This window comes from Cyanistes caeruleus, chromosome 3, assembly GCF_971803275.1.
Source record: "Cyanistes caeruleus chromosome 3, bCyaCae1.hap1.1, whole genome shotgun sequence".
Lineage (NCBI taxonomy): Eukaryota > Metazoa > Chordata > Aves > Passeriformes > Paridae > Cyanistes > Cyanistes caeruleus.
Window position 1 is genome coordinate 54,144,335 of NC_141703.1, and position 19,583 is coordinate 54,163,917.

The window sequence follows — 19,583 nt, forward strand, 5'->3', positions numbered from 1 at the left end:
TCCTACTAGCATAAATTTTCCTATAGTGTTATGGTTTTGCGCTTTAGAAGGACAAGACTTTGAAGTTTCAGATCTCTTCTAAATACCCAGCCAGTGTGGGAATAGAAACAGTAACTTGTGGAGAACTGTGTGGCGCACAGTAAGTGGAAGAGAGAGATTTATAAATGTGTTGTTTCTGTTGTGATGAAAAAGTCTTTCTCACTTTGTAAATAAAATAATGATTAAATTTGCAAAATTTTTCTCCTTCATCTGGCTATTCTGAATTTTCTTTTAAAGACGTAAAGTTGTTTGGTTAATACGACTAAATTTCCACCCTAATTCTGAAAGATACATTTTATGACTGACTTTTATCACTTCCTCTTCCCTGGCAAAAACAAAGGTATGATCTAAAGTTTGAGCAAGACTGGCTACATTTGTGCCTGAGAGTGATTCCTTCTCCCCAGGTGTAATGGTGCAGAGGAGCTACATTCCGTAGAGTGGAGATCCTACGAACTATGAAATTAACTTACCTCTGTGACAGAAAAATTAAAGTGAATGCTCTGGTATCCTAAAAAATGAATTTTTATTTTATGTGAGGCTATGGATTTTGATTCTTCATGTGCTGTTAGAGCGTGTGTTGCCGTGTTGCGCTATGTTACAATAAGTGGTTTTTCCCAGTTGCTCCCCCCCGTCTGTGGTGTGTTGGTTCCTTCTGCTTTGCCCCTCCCCTTCAGTTTCACCTCATTGGTTGTAATTCTACTCTCCCCACCCCCTCCCCTCAGTATAAAAGTCCCTACCACTTCCAGCTCAGTCTCTTTTTCCCCAGAGTTCTTTCTGGGGTGTACTGAGAGACAATGTCCCAGGAAGATTGAGCCTCCTTGTCTTCTACCTTTGTCCTTGCCAATCCCCCTCCCTCCCCCAGGTGGATTGGAGCTAGCCTGAAGATTTTCCGGGGCTGGGAGCAAAGGGATTACGGTAATGTGTATTTATTTAATAGAGCCCAGGACACTTCTGGGTTGACTATGTAGGGTATATAAGGAACTGATCCCTATAGAGCCCTGCCTGTACACTGACTTGAATCCTGAAAGTGATCTTACACATACCTTGGCCCTGTCCTTGGCCCACAGCTTTCCATCCCTTCTGGAGCAGGCCACTATTTCTGCTCCCAACTATCTGCCACAAATGGATTTGCAAGTCTGAAGGCTGTACTGTGAAAACAGATCACAACCAGTGTTTATTAGAACATCTTACAATAATTTTTCATTATTTTTATGGAGCTGCTGTTGTTTCTAGAAATAAATTATACCGTAACTCTGACTGCTTCACAGCTCCGATCTCTCTCACTCACAGAAATGTGTTTGGATCATTATCTGAGAACCCTACCCCAACAGTTTACTCAGATGCCAAGGGTCACAGAGGTGTGCCACTAGTTTCTTACAAAGTGGTTGGAAAATACCTATATGAGTCCTATGTTTTACCAGACATATATATATATGGGAATCTGTAATCTCTGTCTACAGAGGCAACATGTAGAGCTGTTGCCTCTTGGATGTGGTTAGAACTATAGAACATTTTGCTGAAGCAGATGTTAGCGGCCTTGAACACATTCAGGTGCTTCTGCCACTCATTCAGTTTTTGCAGCTTCAAAAGGACTGACAGTTCCTGGAGTTATTCAGTTCCTGGGAAATGTTCAGAAATTATCGCTCAGCATGTTTTGGGTTTATTTTTTTTTTGCAGCCTGCTCTTTTTTGGAAACTGTTTCTCTGTATGCAAACAGAAGCACACAAATTTTCTAATGGACCTAGCTAACAAAAGTTTTCTTTGATACGTGGACACATGATATCAATGCCTATGCAATAGGCATCCAATATAGTGAAAATAAAACATCTCTGTATCTAGCATACTATCTCTATTTTTTTTTTATTTTTTTTTTCAGTCACTTAAATGAAAAGAGAATATTATTCTTATAAAGCTTGAGAGGTCAGAGACAGACTTGATGCTTCAGTGCTTCTCTGACAAATATGACCTCCTCAGGGAAGGGTTTAACTTTTGGAAAATACTTGCATTCTTTTATTAGTAAAATCATCATTCTTTTTACAGTGTGTTTGTGGTCCATCCCTTTCATCTCACTGTTGGCTGATTTCTTTTCCTAAGCTGCTCTGATATTCCCCATTTCCTGCCCAGCCATGAGAAAAATAGATTAGACAAAGCTTTCAGTGTAGGACCTTGAATATTTTTTTTATTCCCAACTTTGTTGTCATGCCTAGCTGAGCTACTGTTTCAGCATCATTAAGAAAGAATGTAAATGGGTATATGATGCAGTAATGAACAAATGAAATGTTTCTTCCTGGAAGGTGCTAAAATTTATCATATGATATATTTTGGAATTTACTTAAGACATGCTCTTCCGTTATACATCTATAGAAGTAGAATTTATTGAATACAGAGTATATACAGGATCTAAATGAAAATTAAATAAACTCCTTCAAATATTAATTAACAGATTGGGAAAATATCCCTCCACTCCCTGAAAGGAAAGTGAATTTTTCATTGTTGTTGTTTTAACTTTTCAGTACTCATATTATTGCCATTCTGTTTTCTTGTGTGTATCGTGAGGAGGAGGACCATATGAATAAGGTAAGAGAAGTGTCAGAAATATTTTGTTCCTATAGACTATATAGTGAGCATACAGAAAATAGAGCTACTGTTAAAAATCCTATTCCGTGGAATTATTTGAATTAATTTTTAATTAATTATTATTTTATTCCCACTTTATTCTTTCCACAGGTGGGAGTCAGACCCATCTATTACTTTGCAATGCCCAGAAATAATACTTTTACTGCAGCAATTTTCCTTATAGACAGTTGAACATTTTTCATACTGTTTTTCATCCTGGATAATTTGATCACTGTAGGGCATATTGTGCATAATTTTACGGGAATGGAACACAGAAATTTACATGACACAAAATAATTTCGACTGAAAAGCCTATTAAGAAGAAATAAGATACAGTAGAAAACATTCCCCAATTGTTTATCAGAGGACAGTGAAGCAAATTGAAAAGGAATGGTTTGTGCACTTTGGTGCATATTCCTTCCTCAGATACTTTTGGTCACACTGGGGTGAGACTGAATCAGTGCCCACAGCTTACTCAGTTTTGTGTGGCAGGTAGGACATAGCAGGGGGTGAAATGAATTCATCTTTCTGTCTTCAAGTGAACTAAAAGCAATTTTATTCTTCCCATGTGGTCACTTGAGGTGCTTGTCATGTTCAAGCTAATGATATCAGGCACCCTCAGGTTGTTTAAGTATTCATGAAGTAATTAAATTCTCATTAACATATAAATAAAAGAAAACTGAAAACAAGTTTAGGAGGCACCTAACATCTGTTCTAATGCTTTTAAGTATTAAAATGTGCCTCAAAAAGAAGGAAAAGTGCATTCTGTTCAGGCAAGTATTTTGCATAGATTATTTATAGAAACTGTAATTAAACTGATTTGGCATATTAAGTAAAATTAACAGCAAAGCATTATTTAGGTAGTTCAGTGTCTCTGACACTTAAATAAGAAATTTAAAATAGGAAAGAGAAGGTAAAATTAATTTTTATTTGTTCTGAGGTCCAGATGAAATGACAATAATTGAAAACTTAGTCTTTTAGAATTAGAGAAATAGAAAATCTCAGTCTGCAGGCATACTTCCAGCTGTTCTTTCAAAATATATTGATTTTTAATAATAAAATGCTACTGACATTTGAAAAAAACCAACAGTTCTTCAAAATTACTTGAAAGTTTACTACTGTTTCTTTGAATTTAGTGTACAATATTTTCATACAGCTTGACACTTCAGTTTAGATGCAACCTTATGCTCTAAAATGAATTTATTCCTTCTAACATTAAGAAGTTGACTTCTTTAGATATTTTTTCCCAAGAAATTATTCAAGAAAATATGTTTTACCTATTAACAAAATGTGTGTCTTGTGTTCTATACCATATCACTGCAGTTTTCTGTATGATAGAAATAGCTAATAAAATTAAATAATCCTGAACTGTGGTTTGAAATTGATAGGCTGAAGAATAGCAAAAGAGATAGATAAATCTCATAAGAGAATCTTCAGAATGTGTTAACCATTTCATCAAACAAAGAAGCTCTGGAAGAATGAATTCCTGAGAAGTAAATATTTCAAATCCATCTTTCAAGGGAAATATACTGAATTGATTGTTTTGTTTTCTGTTTGTAACAACCTCTGTCTTTTTTTTATCATAATCTATATTAAAAATGTATTCTGTATCAGTTTAATTTCATTGTGGTCTTATTGACTTAGCACAAAGTACATAAGATGCACACTTATATTGTCCTTACTTTTAACAGAGCTGGAATGTATAACCAGAGAAATAAAACGTTTTTTTTACTCTTTATGCTATATTGTTCCTTTCAAAAAGCAGTATTTCATGTCTTATTCCTTGCTTTATTTCATGCCTTTCTCCTTCCTGTGGTGCCTACAGAGGGAAATGTATGCCAGTTATGCAATGTGTTTGGTGCATGCTGAAAAAGATATATTGCAAAAAAGGGCACATAGACCTTCCTGAAATAAAAAGATAAATTCTGGTTTTAACTGTGGCAGACAAAATCCAAGTAATTTAAAAATAGCTGCAGTGAGTTATCATTATAGACACAAACAGTTATTATTCTTTTTATAAAGAGTGCTATTCATTACCAGCTACATTTACAAGCAACATATGAAAATATTCACCTCTTTGTTTGGTTTAAAACCTGTTATGAACTCATATCAGTACCTGTCAGCTGTTACGATTAGCAGAGAATAATATTTTCTTAGTCATTATAGTAATGAATGGAAACTATGTATTATTACAACCTAGAAGGAAAAAAATAAAATAAAATAAAATAAAATAAAATAAAATAAAATAAAATAAAATAAAATAAAATAAAATAAGTCCAAAACCTATACAGCAATGAAGACACTAACTAAAGCCTGGATAATTGCAAACTGAAACTGGTAAAAGCTCATGAAAAATTAATTTGGTAACTCATGAAACAGGAACTGAGAGTTGGTTCTTACATGCCTACAGGACAAGGAAATTAAACATTACAAGGCTTGCTTGAGAGAATGTCTGCCCCAGAGCAATTATATGTGCTTACCTTGGAATCCCTACTGATCTTAGATTATCTTACAAAACACATGAGAGAAATACTGCCAAAATAAACTCTAATCTTTTTATGAACCTGAAATAGGGAACAAACTCTTGAAGTCTATATGAATATAAAGCACCAATATTGGTATAATCTCTTTAATGTGGGGATGGGTAGTGAGCATGCACTTTCATCCAGTACTTGTTCTAAATAAGAACTCATCTTTTAGTACTGTTAGTCAAAACACTACTTTAGAAATCTTCATGAATGGACTTCAATTTAAGACTAAGCAGTTCTGGATCCAACATTGAGTTGTGATGGAGAAAAGATAGTAGAATCAATTGTTGTTGACCACGCTGGGTATATTTCATAAAAAATGCTACCAGTTTTTCGATTTATCTGTAAATGAAGACATATTGGTATATATAAAACATGGTTTAGCCATACTGCTGTCAGGAAACAAAACTGAGCCTAGAGAATTTACAACTCACTCTGGAAAAGGATGATCTCAGTTGTTTCCTATTAAGCACTCATCTGTCTCTTTAGTGCATCTTCTGCTGCCAGACACAGTTACATTGAACATTACACTGACCAAAAGTGTAGTCATCAGTAGATCAAACTGATTTTTTCAATGGTACATGTACTTTGCTAAATTAGAAAAGACAGACCTCAAAGGCTCACTTGTTCATCTACACTGTACTTGTACACACACACTGGCTGGGTTTCTGACAACTGCAAATTTCTCTGAGGTATATAAATTCCAGTGAAATAGCTTCATGCATGTGAATGAAACTACTCCACCCCACTTCTTCAAGGTCATGACTTAATATTTTTTATTGATGAAATTATGCAATTGATTTATTACAAAATGGAACAAGATGTCAGGGTATAGAAAACTTTCAACATCTCTCTGCAAGAGAGAGCTTTGGACAAATTTTAAGGATATTATGTTCACATAAACAGTAGTCCTCATTTTTTTCAAGCAGAAATCATGTAGATATCAAATGCTGAAATAGCTTTGAGAATAGGAGTTTAACTCAATGAGTTAAGATGCCACAAACCAAGGTAGGGTTAGAGTTGAGCATTCTGGATTGTTGCTATGACCCTGGTGAAATTAAGATTCTGAGTTTTCATTTGACTGTAATTGAACAAACTTTTTTCCAGTGCACTTTTTTGATTCCCTTTCAGTGAGATCACTGCTTTACCCATCTGGTTTCATTTTTGACTCCCATCATGGAACATTCTGCCCTTGCTGCTCCCTCGTGAGACTTCTCTCTTCTCACTGTGTGAAATTTATAGCAAGGGTCACTGTTTTGCCCAGTTTGTGGTGGGGAGCACACATTTTCTTTTCACTACACCAGAGAATCTTGTTCTTTTTACTTTATTTTCATGAATTTAACAGTATTGAAATTATGTACAGTATGAAATATGAAGTAGTACATATTTAACAGTATGAAATTCACAGTAGAGTGCCAAAACCAAGTCCCTAATACTGGGATCAAATAGGTAAAAACTTATACATTGAGAACATATAATATATTAATTACTTAGAGTTTTGGAGAGATAGTATTTGTAAAACAAACTTGTAAGCAAGATAATTCTTCCTGAAAGAAGTCACTTTTCACTTACAGAATATATAAGTTAATCAATCAAAGCCAAAACGTCTGGATCATGTTGTTGTCCACATTAGTGATATAAAAGAAAGCTAACACTCAAAATAAATGTGAGGTAATAGAAATCAGTGGAGCAGATTCATAAAAAGTATTTTATTTTAAGGAAAAAAATGAATTTTTCATCATTGCCAAAGGGAAATCCGGTATTGAAATCATCAAGTCAGGACTGGGTGCATTCTTGAAAGGGATTTTTAATTCAAACGCAAAGCGTGAAGATAAATATTAGAGTGATTCTATGACCTACACTATATAGACAGTCAGAATAAATGATTTAATATTCCCTTCTGGCCTTAGAAATGGTTCATTTGTCATAATCTGCAGAAACCAGTCACTTCATAAATTATTTCTGAATTTTAAGAAACTACTAGATAATTAAATAAGTGCATAGGATAATTAAATAGTATCAGGTAATCTGATCAAGTCTTCTCTCCATTCTGCTTACAAAGATCTAGGATATTAGACTTTCTCACAATTTCAAATATACTGTTGGTACTTCTCTGATCATGAAAGAAAGGAAAAGATCATACATTCAGTGTTTTTTTAAGTGATTAATGGATTTCACTACTGGAAGACTTCTCATAAATGTTCTTCTTCATTAACCTAACAAGTCACTGCAGAATAAAACAAGCCAATTTTAGAAAAAAGTGTTCATACTTACAGACGCTTAATTTCTCCAGTTTCTCTAAGGGTCTGGAAATACTACATCATATGATCAGTTAGACAGCTATTGTATATTAAGGAATCCTATAAGATTTATAACTAAAATGGCCCACAAAGCATAGCAGAAATTCAGAAAAATGTAACAATAAAATTAGCTAACCTAAGAGGAATTCTACATTGGATTTTTTGTTAAGGATGTTACTTTTATCAGAAGAGTAGAAGATAAAAAAGAAAAACAGAATCAGTAAGAAAAAAAATATATTTATCAATATCTTTTTTATATTTCTTTGAGATATTCTATTAATATATTTACTAACATTCATTTCCAAGTCTCTAGCGTAACACAGACTAGTCCTAAAGAGTGAGGTACATAAACGTAAGGCAAGCATGAGAGAAGCATCTTTATGATCTGTAGAATTCTCAGAGAAACTAATCAAAAATAAAAGGCAGGAGTGGTACAGAATCTGACAGAAATTCATACAGCCTGTTCACGCTTACTCATGGAGTGGAGAGAAAATCTAGTCTATGCCTGAAACAAACAAATGAAGGAGAAAAAAATTACATGAAAAATTTTGTTTAGTTAAGGTCACAGAAGCAAAATAATGTTTAAAAAATGTGCTTCTAGTTGACTACATCCAGTATGGCAAAAGAACAACAAATAACTTTACTACCAGAAATTTAGCAATTTCTATTTTTCTATCTTTAGTCACTGTTTGTGGTCTTTATTATTCCTTTTCCTGATGTAGTTGAATAATAAATTACTTTTTTTTTTTTCTTAGTCATTTGTTGGTAAAAACTTAATTTGGGATAGTCTAGAAATACTCTTTTAAAAAATTAAATAAGGTATTTCTTGGTACATTGTGCCTAAGTATCCAAATAAAAGAATGGAAGTTTTAGGATATTTTAAGGGGAAAAAATCCTTTAATTTTTGAGTATAAATTATATGTTTTAAACACCTAACATCTGTTTCCTCACTTTTCTTAGGATAAATAGGATGGTCATCCCTGACAACCTTTCATGTTACAAAAGCTCCCACTTTCCATGGAGAACACCGTCAGTCAAAGTACAGGGACAACACATAGTATCATTGCAGTTTGCTCAGTTTAGGAGTTTAAAAGGGTGCAAAGAGTCTGCTAAAAGCAAACAAAACCATCCTAGAACTTTTCACTGCTTTGCAGCTTCTAGGTGTTCTGGAAGGTACTATGGGTTTTACGACTATTAAACAGACATTTTGTATATATGGCGTTGATCTCTACCCCTAGTATGGATTTTAGAGGCAAGGACTAGATCTTCTTTGGTAAGGATGACTTTGGTATACCTTTATTATGCTATTTTATTTATACTTTGTATTATTATTTTCATATGAATACTTTGGCTATGTGGGATTTGTGCTACAGGGATATATGTATATATATACATTGTCATCTTACAATCTACTAGAACATACCAATGATTCTTGTAAAGAGATTTTTTGCTCCCAAATGTGACAAGAGTGATTTCACTGTTTACCTGTTTTTAGGCCAGACCACTAAATAAAGTTAGAAATCCCACATTTCGTTGGTAGAAATAGTTCCTTTTCTATAGACACTTACTTTCCAAAACTTGTTGTCAAATTAATTCTTCATAATTACAAAATTACTGAAGTTATGGATACATAGATTCAACTTCCTATTAGAAAAAGGCTTCTTGAAAACACTCACACAAATAGCTACTGAGTGCACTGACAGTAACAGAAGAGGAAGTATAAAACTAATTTTTCCATTCTGTTAGATGGTATTTTTAGTTACACTAACAAGCACCTTTACTGTCAGTCTCATCTACAGAGTTAGAACAAAATGTTAGTATGCATTTATCTATCACAGATTTGATGCATTTCCAGTGGACCAAAGTAAAGACAAAAAAGGAGACTGAAGGGTAGTTTTTTCACATAAGGAAAGAATCAGGTCATTTTCCCGACAATGTCCTATGAAATACAGGTTTCAGAAAATGTGTGCCGACATAAAATTCACTGCAGTCATAACTGGTGGGTTTTTTTTAGCAATTGTGAATGGTAAAGACAACCATATCTGTTCACTCACTTAAAAAAACCAAACCAACCAAACAAACAAACAAACAAAAAAACCAAACAAACCCCACCTTTTAACTTGTATTTCTATTCATACCATTCCCAGGACTTCATTCTAACAGTACCTCAGAAGTCAACTGTTTCTAGATTTTTTCCTTCAATATACCACATGCACTTTGGATGCTTGATTCTATTCTTCTTACTTCTTATATACCCTGGATGGATAAAACTGTAATAAAGTGCTGCCGTTATTTATTCCTAATAGGATTTAGCTATTTATAGTTCCTTCAGTTTCACTTCACCTGCTGTATACCATCAATTAAAGCAAGCATTACAGAGCTTGGAAAACACAACCAAAACATTCTTTTTTATTTATTTTTTTTTTTATGATGAACTATGTTGTGATAATGAACTATAAACTGTTCAGCACAGAGATATTTAAGTTTCACCCATTGCAATTAGAAATTTCTGTAATCTTAGCAAAGCATTGATCACATGCATATTAACTTGCTGCAGCACTGACAAGCAGAGGAAGTGTATAATCTAGTATTTAAATAATTTTTAGGCAGATAAATTATGTGATTTTATAATTTCTTGGAGCAAAAAGTTTAGAATGAAGGAGTGCTGCAACCTGGGTGTATATACTCCATCTAAAAAATATTCAGTAGCACAGAAGGGTCATTTATGAAATTAACACTAATGGTAGTAGGTAAATTCTTAGAAAAACAAAAGTTTTCTTTAGGGAAAAAAAATAGATTCTATACAACAATGAAAAGAGATATTTGTCTCCTATTCTGCTAATAATACATTCTCCTTCACTGATAGTTTATGCCAGTATTCTTACATCTTTTATGATTTCCACAGAACACAGCATGTATTTACTGAAATAAATGAAGCTGTATTTTCACGGCATGATTCATCCCTGGCATTCTGGAGAGGAAAAAGTCAATGATACATAATAAAATTAATGATTTAACAAAGAGAATTTTAATTTAATATAGTAGATATAATTATTTCTATAGCTAATAAAATGCTGGTTTTTAATGAGTTCATTTTTTTCAGAAGGGATATAGCAATCCCTATGTTTACCTTGCTTTATATTCAGTCTTTAAAAAGGCTTATGTGTCTCTCTCCTCTTTTTCTAAGAAAATTTAAAATGTTTTATGTTTGCAGAAGGTTAAGAGTATTATATAAGATTAAACCCCTAAGGCTGTAGGAATATTTTTCTCCTGTGAAAAGAGCATTCTTAATTTACTGAAATATAAAACATGAAGAAAACTTGAGACACTAACCATATGATAATTTTGTTTAATCACACTAGTCAAATATGAAAAAGGTAAACTAATATGAAAAGGTAAACTAATTGTCAGTTAAGTTCATCAAGAAAACAAGTGTCAGATACGGTGGCAGGAATGTCAGCTTCTAGACCAGGTTGCTCAGGGCCTCACCTGGCCTTGAACACATCTGAGGTTGGGGCATCCACAATTTCTCTGAGAAACCTGCTTCCTTTTTCTTAATTTAAAATCATTCCCTCTTACCCTATCACTGTCTGCCCACACAAAAAGTCATTCTTAAACTTTTTTTTTAGGTGTTGGAAGGCTGCTATAAGGTCTCTCCAAAGCCTTCTATTCTCCAGGGTGAATAACCCCAGCTTTATCAGCCTATCTTCACAGGAGATGTGCTTCATCTTCATGGCTTTTCTCTGGACCCACTCCTGCAAGTCCATGTCCTTTTGATGCTAGGTGTCCCAGAGCTGGATAGAGAACTACAGCTGGTGTCTCATGAGGGCAGAGCAGAGGGGCAGAATCACCTCCCTTAACTGCAGTCTACTCCTCGTCTGATGGTGCCCAGGACACGACTGGTGGGTTTGTCCCTTTCTTTGCTTCCTTCTTTCCCTTTAAAACTTCCAAAGAAGAATGAAGAGAAGGAGGAAGAGAAAGCAAAAGGGATGTAGGAAAGGAGGAAGAGAGGCATCAAGGAAGGGAAACTGACAACAAGGGAGAGAAGAACATAGTATGATCAAAATTTCCTGATGGATTGGACAAATTCTGTATTTATCTTAGAGTCCTATTACCTGTATTTACCAGTAGGATTTTCTGAACATTGTGGTAGCAGTGTGAAATCATCTGTTCATATACTTAACAACACACATTAATTTTTTCCTTTCCTCGTTTTTTTTTTTTTCTTTTGGGGTGAATGATTGGGAGAGGAAATAAATATTTTTAAAAAAGAATAGGAAAATAGGAAAGTTAATACAAGATAATTTATTTGTGGAGGCTTCTGTTGCCACGCAAATATGAGCCTTCAGGCATTTACATTTAAAATACATAGGAAACCAGTGGCTGATTAGCTTTGCATATGTTGTATTTCCTATTGTCTCCCTTTCTGACTTTTCAGAAATGCACAACACCTGGAGAGAAATATTGAATTATAAATCAATAATTGTAGCAGAATCTTAATCAGATCCTAATTTTATAAGTTCTAATTTTTTTTATTTTACATTTATTAAAAAATTGGCTTTTTGGTTTTTTTTCCATTTCCACATAAGACAGTGAACCACATAAGACAGTGAAACATTATTCATTGTATAGAAATGAAAGCTGCAAAGAATTAGCAATCCATGTGTACAGAAGCCAAAGAGTCATTTCCCTAGCAAGGGAGATCATTCAAGAGCATTTGGAATAGCTCCTTCTTCCTGCTCATGTTTCTTTTTTTTTTTTTTTATGGTTTCCCAGTCAAAGAACTGAATGATACTGAATGATAAGTAGCTGGCCTGAATATTTTTAAGAGCTCTATGACAGCAATGGTGAAAGCTTTATTGCTGTGTGACCATAATCACAAAAAGTCCTTCAGTGTTTGGACTGTAATAGAAATGTTTATTGCTACAAGATATTTTAAACTCTATTATTAAGTACACAGTTTAGAAATTTTACTGGAAGAAATACCAGAGAATTGGACTCAGAGTTTGGAATTCTGGCATTGAAACAAACTGGCAGGGGCTGTGCTGTTCTATATTCACACTGCTTTCACCAAAGCTATCTGAGAATTTTGTATGTCCCTGTAATTTATAAAGATATAAATAGCCAAATCCAGTAAGGGATTTAAACATTTTTTTTCTAGGTCCAACATTGTGATCCAAAATCCCTGTGACACTCACTACATAATACTAGGAATATTTACATTCCTTTTTATTACCCTTGATGCAATTAAACTTTTTCACATGTCCAAAGTAAGGTTTAGTCTTGATAGCCATCAAACTGCTTAAGATCTGTCATGAAACTGAACCCGATGAAGACCAGTTATCAAAATGGTCCATTTCACAAAAGTTATATAGAATATAGAATGGTTTTGGCTGGAAAGGATCTTCAGTTCCACCCATTTGCTGTGGGCAGGGACATTTTTCACTATATTATGTACCTTAAAGACCCAATGTGATCTCAAACACTTGCAGTGGTGGTGGAATTGACAGCTTGTCTGGGCAACCTGTCCCAGTGTCTCCTCACCTTAATTTTAATCAATTTCTTTTTGGGTGCAATCCAAATCTACCCTCTTTCTCATTTAAACCCTTGCCTCTTGTTACGTCACCACAGGCCCTGCTAAATTTGTGTCCAAGCTGAGCACCTGTACATTTTGACTTGGAGGCTTCTTTCACCAGATTGAGCAGGATGAGAGAGGAAGGGTTCTATGTCTACCATATACAGTTTATATTCAAATCCTTAGGAACTGAAGAATCTGCCTATAACCTGGATGTTGCTTGCCTCCTGAGGACTTCGCCTTGCTGTTTGCAGTCTTGTTCTGCTCTACTCTAACTTAAAGTCAAAAAAGTTAACTTAAATCACAGGTGTTACAAGATAGTGTAGATAAAGAACTTTGATACAGATGGCCTAGATTTCAGCATAACTGTGCATAAAAGAAGTGTCTTGATAACTCAGTACCGTTCACAAAACCTTGTACGGCAGTGTGCACTGAGTACTTTTGGGAACATAAAGGTGTGTCATGGGGTAGCTTTACCTTTAAGACAGCTTGGAGGGAGAGGAAGTTGAAGCTGCTGGTGGCTGATGGGAGTTTTTCCCTCCTGACCAATTATCGGTCATTTTCAAGAATTGACAGCAGATCTGACCATTAAAAAGTGAATTCAACTTGTAAACACCCCCTTAAGAAGTACAGACAGAATTCTCTTGCTCTCTTTTGGTTTCCGGCTTCGGACAAGGTAGCAGGCTCTGTCTCGGCCTCCTCCCCCCCTCTCCAGGCCTACAAGGCCGCAGGGTGGAGGGGGGGGGAGGGAGAAGAGAAGCAGCGCTGGTCAGCCGAGCTTGGTTTTCAGTTTTTGCTGCTAGACTGAAACTTAACACCATGAACTCTTGCAGTTTTCTTAAAGCTTTTAATTCTTTTACTACCTGGATAAACATACAGATTACTCCTTTTCTCAGAAAGACAGAGAGAGAGACAATCAACATAGAGGAGACATCATAGAACCACCAAAAACAGTGAAGAAAAGAGTTAAGTTTAAATAAGAAAGAGAGAATAAGGAGATGCTTTACAGCTGAAATATCTTTCTGTTAAAGCTATGGAGATGGACAATAATAGTATAAAAAGACTCCTTTAATTCATGATAAGAGTATTAGGAGGAGTGAGATATTCAAAGTGTAACTTTTGAGCAGAAGAGAGACAGAGAGAGTGCTTGTGATACTGTGAGTTGCTGGAATTGAGTTGAGTGAAGATTTTGAAGCTTTGAAGGCAAAGAGAAAACTGTTTTCCAGGAAGGCTCACAGAGACAAATGAAGAAGACTTCTGCCTTTGAATAACTTATCCTTAAAATAAGATTCCTAAACTCTGTGACCCATACACACCTTGGAGATGTGAAATGGGAGGAGAAGATCTAATGACAGATTTCCGGGCAGCTGGCATTAGAGAAATAGAAAACTATGATGAAAAATAGTTTTCTCGTGAGAAACTCCGTAAGCTAACAGAAAGAGACTTCTGTTTCTCTACAAAGACTGATGAAAGACTGTAGCAAGAATTAAGACTGTTTTTAACCACCAAAGTCCTAAAGTTATTTGTCTCTATGTTGTCATGTGTACAGAGAAATAGTTAAGATGTAGAAGATAAGGAGGTTTTCTGAAAGTTTATTCTGGTATTCTCATTCTTGTAGTTTGTTAATAAACTGTCTTTATTCCTTTAAGTCTTAAGCCTGTTTTGCTCTTGTTTTAATCCATATCTCACAACAAAAAAATAAGTAGTTTTTTAGTTACTGGTTTAAAACCACGACAAGGTGGTTCACAAAAAGGATCTAAAAATGGTAATAAACATCTAGAGTAATTCGAAATAAAATGTTAAGCACAGATCTTCATGTTAATCTTCAACACTTCATTGCTCAAATTTCAGATGCAGCATGTCATCTCTATTAACTGAAAACTAGTTTTTGAATCAGAAATGCTAGCACTCAGAAAGAAGAAAAAAAGATACCACACTTTTAGGAACAGTGTTTCCAACTTTTGGGAATATTTTACTGGCAAAACACAGTGTGATCCCAATTTTTATCGTACGTTGACAAACGTTTTCTCCTATTTCTGTTTTTCAAGAACACTTTATCTGCCCCTCCCCACAGTACTTTAGGTTAGGTTGGATCAGATATACTCAAAAAACATGTCTGCTAAAACTGTTTATCTACAAGAAAGAATAATTCAGGTTTTATTGTTCCAGGAAGAAAAAAATCTTAATTTCAGACTCTCTGTGCACAGGACAGACAAATATTCAGTTTCAGTCTTAAAACCTGAAGTGTATTTATATTTTATTCAGTGACTGTGTAATGCAGAATGCATGGACTTAGATTTGAAGTCTCCTCCTTTCAGATGAATAGCTTCTTTACCTTTCTCTTTTTCCATTCCTGGATGAATCTTTTTTCATTTTATTTGTCCCCATGGCAAGGCTTCAAGAAGAGAGATAAAGAACAGCCGTAAATGGTTACCGACATAACCTGCAATGTAGTTGTTAAGACATGTTATTGTAAGGTTGCAAATGGAATTTTAAACTTTTCAGATAGCAACCTTATATCCAGGGTGAATGAACTAAACACTAGAACCCATCATTCTTATCTTAAAAGGAATGTGAAGACTGTATTTAGGATAGCACTTGAAGCTGTTAAGGCCAGTTGACTGGAGTTACAACCTCAGGATGAGTCAATATAGAAAGTGATGCTTCTTGCTTTACAGCTGTGGGTGAGCTCCTGTTCACCGTATCACTTGCTGGAATCTTAGATTGCCGAGAGTTGTGTTTACTTCTTGCTAGATGTAATGTAAGAAACCCATACACCTATCACAGGGCTCTATAATCCATTTAGAGGGGTAAGCAATAAAAAGTTACATACTTGCAATCTCTGCATGTGGGTTCTCTCAACTAGTAGGCCTAATCCAAAGTAATTTACTTCCACTGGACAAGAAGGCTTTTGCTTATCCTTTTATGCTTTTGTCTTTTGTATGTCTAATAATAGGCAAATTTTATTTTGATCCAGGCACCTCATGTTCCATAAGGTAAGGATAATTATCTTGCAATTACTTCAGGTAGGCAGGGGCTAACAACCCTAATTATAATTGTAGAACCATTTGGCAGAAATAGAGGATGAGGCCATTCAAGAGGGAGAAGAAAAATATAATTCCTGGGGAAAACTGTTGGGTTAAAGGTTTTGTACAGTCCATGGTGTGCAGACACCTTGGTGTTTATTTTCCTGTTGTTTTCTACTTTGATTTTATATAAGGTATGCTTGGAGTAGAGCCCTTTGTTAGAAGTATAGAATATATATTCCTGAAAAGACAAGGACTGGGACAATGAAGAACTGCCCACCTTTAGGTGTAGTCCAGGTTGATGAATATCTAAGGAAACTCAAGGTACACAATTAATAAAAATACCTAAGTCACTGGCAGAAGGTAACATACTTGAATAAAGCACATAAATTTGCTGAGGGGTCTCACTTATGCTGTTGGTGTGTGTTCTGAATAAGTCAGTCAAACTGCCTTCTGATCCAGCAGGGCTGATAAGTGAAGAGTCCCCAGCCTGTCTGGACACAAGGGTCTTTTCTTTTCTGGGGTAAGGACAGACAAATTAAAGAACAGGGATCAAGGAAATTTCCTCATGTTCGTATATGGATGGACCTCTCAGTGGAGAAAAGTTGTCACAGTCAAAGACTTATGGTGAATGGACTGATGCCCAAGTGGAGACTAGTGAAGCATTTTTCAGAGGTTTTATTGGAACCAGTTGTGTTTTATACCATTGTCAGTGACTTGAAAAGTGGGATCAAGTGCACCTTCAGCAAGTTTTCTAACAGCACCAAGATATTTGCTGCAGTTGATGTACTGGAGGTAAGGGATTCCATCCTAGGGGTCCTTGACAGGCCTGAGAGATGAACCCACAGGAACCCCAGGAAGTTCAACAAGGCCAAGTGCAATCTCTTACACCTGCATTAAACCCCTCATATGAATAAAAATTGAGAGATGAATAGATTGAGGCCAGCCCTAAGGAGAAGCACTTGGGGATACTAGAGGATGAAGAGTTGTACATGAGGCAGGAATAAATGCCTGCAGCCCAGAAAGCCAATAGTGTCCTGGGCTGCATTAAAAAAAAGTGTCATTACGGTCAAGGAAGGTGATTCATCCCTTGTAATCTTCTCAAGAAGATATCAACTGCAGTTCTGCATCCAACTTGCAATCTATTTTAAAATGGAGCTGGGGATGATTCTCCATTTCTGTATCCCAGTAAGGCTCATATCCAACACACATGGCATATTGTCACTTCTGCATTCTGGTCTAGAGTAATCCCTGACTAAGAATTGGGATGAAGGCACTTTTAATATATCCTGTTTAAGGTCTCTTATCTGAGAGAACACAGAATTATTATTTTTGAGATGTATATGAAGGACATATTAACCAATCTTTGCCTAGAGAAGAGACAGTAGAAAATTTGAATCTCTATCTTCTTAAACACTGAACCTCAACTCTCCCAGTGGTCAATCAGTAGACTATTTTCAGTGAAGTTTTAATAAATAGATGATGTATAAACTCAGAAGTTACTACCTCCATATTTTCAAATAATGTAAAAAGGACAGGTGCTATAGTTGAATTCATAAGGGTTTTATTCAATATTCTGTCCATGAATATTGAAGATGCTTTGCACCTAATAGACTTTATACCCAAGAGACGGTTAGTACTGCATCATATAATTTCTGGATCTTAGCAGAGAGCACAAGATTCTGGGCAGCTGATCTTAAGGAAAAAAATAAGTGAAAGAATATTTTCTTGAATTTGTAGAAAATATACATGGTTTTTTTCAATCCAATGAATTTTAGTGCTTTCTGTGTCAGCAAACTCTCAACAGTTTCTTGGTTTCAATTCTATTGTTTCTATATTATACTTCTAGGGAAAAAAAAAAAAAAAAGAAGAAAAAAGTGTGAAATATGACACCAGCAGAAGAGAAGGGGATCTAGCACCAGAGGGTGAAGTATGGACCAATATTGACCAGATAAGTGGACAATAAGGTGGACTTTGAACTGGTTGAACTTCCAGACTTGTAATGTTTATAATGAGAACCATGAAGTTCATCTGGAGGCCAGTCACCAGCAGTATGCCTTAGGGGTAAATACTGGCTCCAAAAGAATGGATGAAGCTCCAAGCTTCATGAATGACCTCAGTGACTGAGAAGAGCACAGCCTCAGAAAATTTGCAGACAAAACAACACTAGAAGGAGTTAATGACTAATTAGGTGATTGTTCTGCCCTTTAGAGGGATCTTGGCAAACTGAAGAAATGGTCAGAGAATGATATTATCAAGTTCAACAAAGGGAGATCACTGGATTGTCAAAATGTTATTAGACAGGCAGGTAGATAATGTCATCAAGGCTGTCCTTCCCACAAAAGATTGGACCAGATGATCTTTCAAGATCCTGGGACATTTTTTGATTTGATGACATGCAACATTCTTCACCTGATCAGAAATGCTGCCATTCACAAGTTCTCTGTTAGTCACTGAATTATCCATGAGCCACATTTTTGTCCTTGTATTACAGAAGACAAACAGATGCATCAGCAGAAATGTTGCCAGCACCTTAAGGGAGGTGGTGCCTCCTCTGCTCAACACTGGTGAGGCACATCTGGATTGTTGGTTGCGGTTCTGGTCTTCCCAGTACAAAAGAGACACGGAATTACAAGAGACAGAATAAGTTAATGACAAGCCACAAATATGATTAAGATTTTGGAGCATGTGACATACAAGGAAAGGGTGAGAAAACTGGATCAATTCAGACTTGGGAAGATGTGGTTTAGGGATATCTTACCAGATTTTATAAACAGCTGATGATTAGAAATAAAGATGAGGGAATCAAACTCTCTTTAGTGATATTTATTGAGAAGACAAAGGCAATATGTACAAATGGAAATACAGGAAATACTATTTCTAGAAAACAAAATATTTCTGCAAAGATGATAACATATGGGAACAGCTTGCTCAGAGAAGTTGTGGAGTATGCATTCCTGGAGTTGTGGACACTCCTACTGGACACAGATATAAACCATCTACTCTAGCTGACCCTGCTTCAGGGAAAGGCATTGGACTAGGTGATCTTCAGAGGTATCTTCCAACCTCAAAGATTCTGTGATTCTGTGAAAATATAATATTCTGACATTAGATTTTACCCTAGTTATGCATTAAACAACCTCCCTAACTTGTTTCAGTAACTGCTCAAATCTATTTACAAGTGGGCAACTATTTATAAGGAACAGGATGACCTTCCAAAATTTATTTTCCACAAAATTAAATTTTGCAGATGTTTTTCTTCTCCATACTATTTTTTTCCAACAGTGAAATCTAACCCAGAATACCTGTCTCAATCACTAGACTTCATTCCTCATGAAGCTTACTAATTATGGAATGCAACACCATCACTTCTTGATCATACTGTAGTAACTGAAGAAGTCTAACAAATGAACAGGAAAACTCAGGGTGTAAAGGTTTTTTTAATGTTAAAACCAAAAATGGCTGCATGTCTCATCCAACAAAACTGTGGTTTTAATGC

At 35.4% G+C, this 19,583-nt stretch overlaps 1 long non-coding RNA gene across 2 annotated transcripts in view; it reads left to right on the forward strand.

Annotated features, from left to right (window-relative positions):
* The first annotated feature begins 746 nt into the window (after nt 1-746).
* LOC111932439 (uncharacterized) overlaps nt 747-19,583 on the forward strand; it is a 33,199-nt gene continuing 14,362 nt past the window's right edge. The window contains exons 1-3 of one of the 2 annotated variants that reach the window (XR_002866180.2): nt 747-954; nt 2,553-2,616; nt 4,044-4,132. This is a non-coding gene — a long non-coding RNA (uncharacterized LOC111932439). Of the gene's footprint in view, nt 955-2,552; nt 2,617-4,043; nt 4,133-19,583 lie in introns of those variants that run through there. The other variant, XR_015284559.1, reaches the window with a different exon arrangement.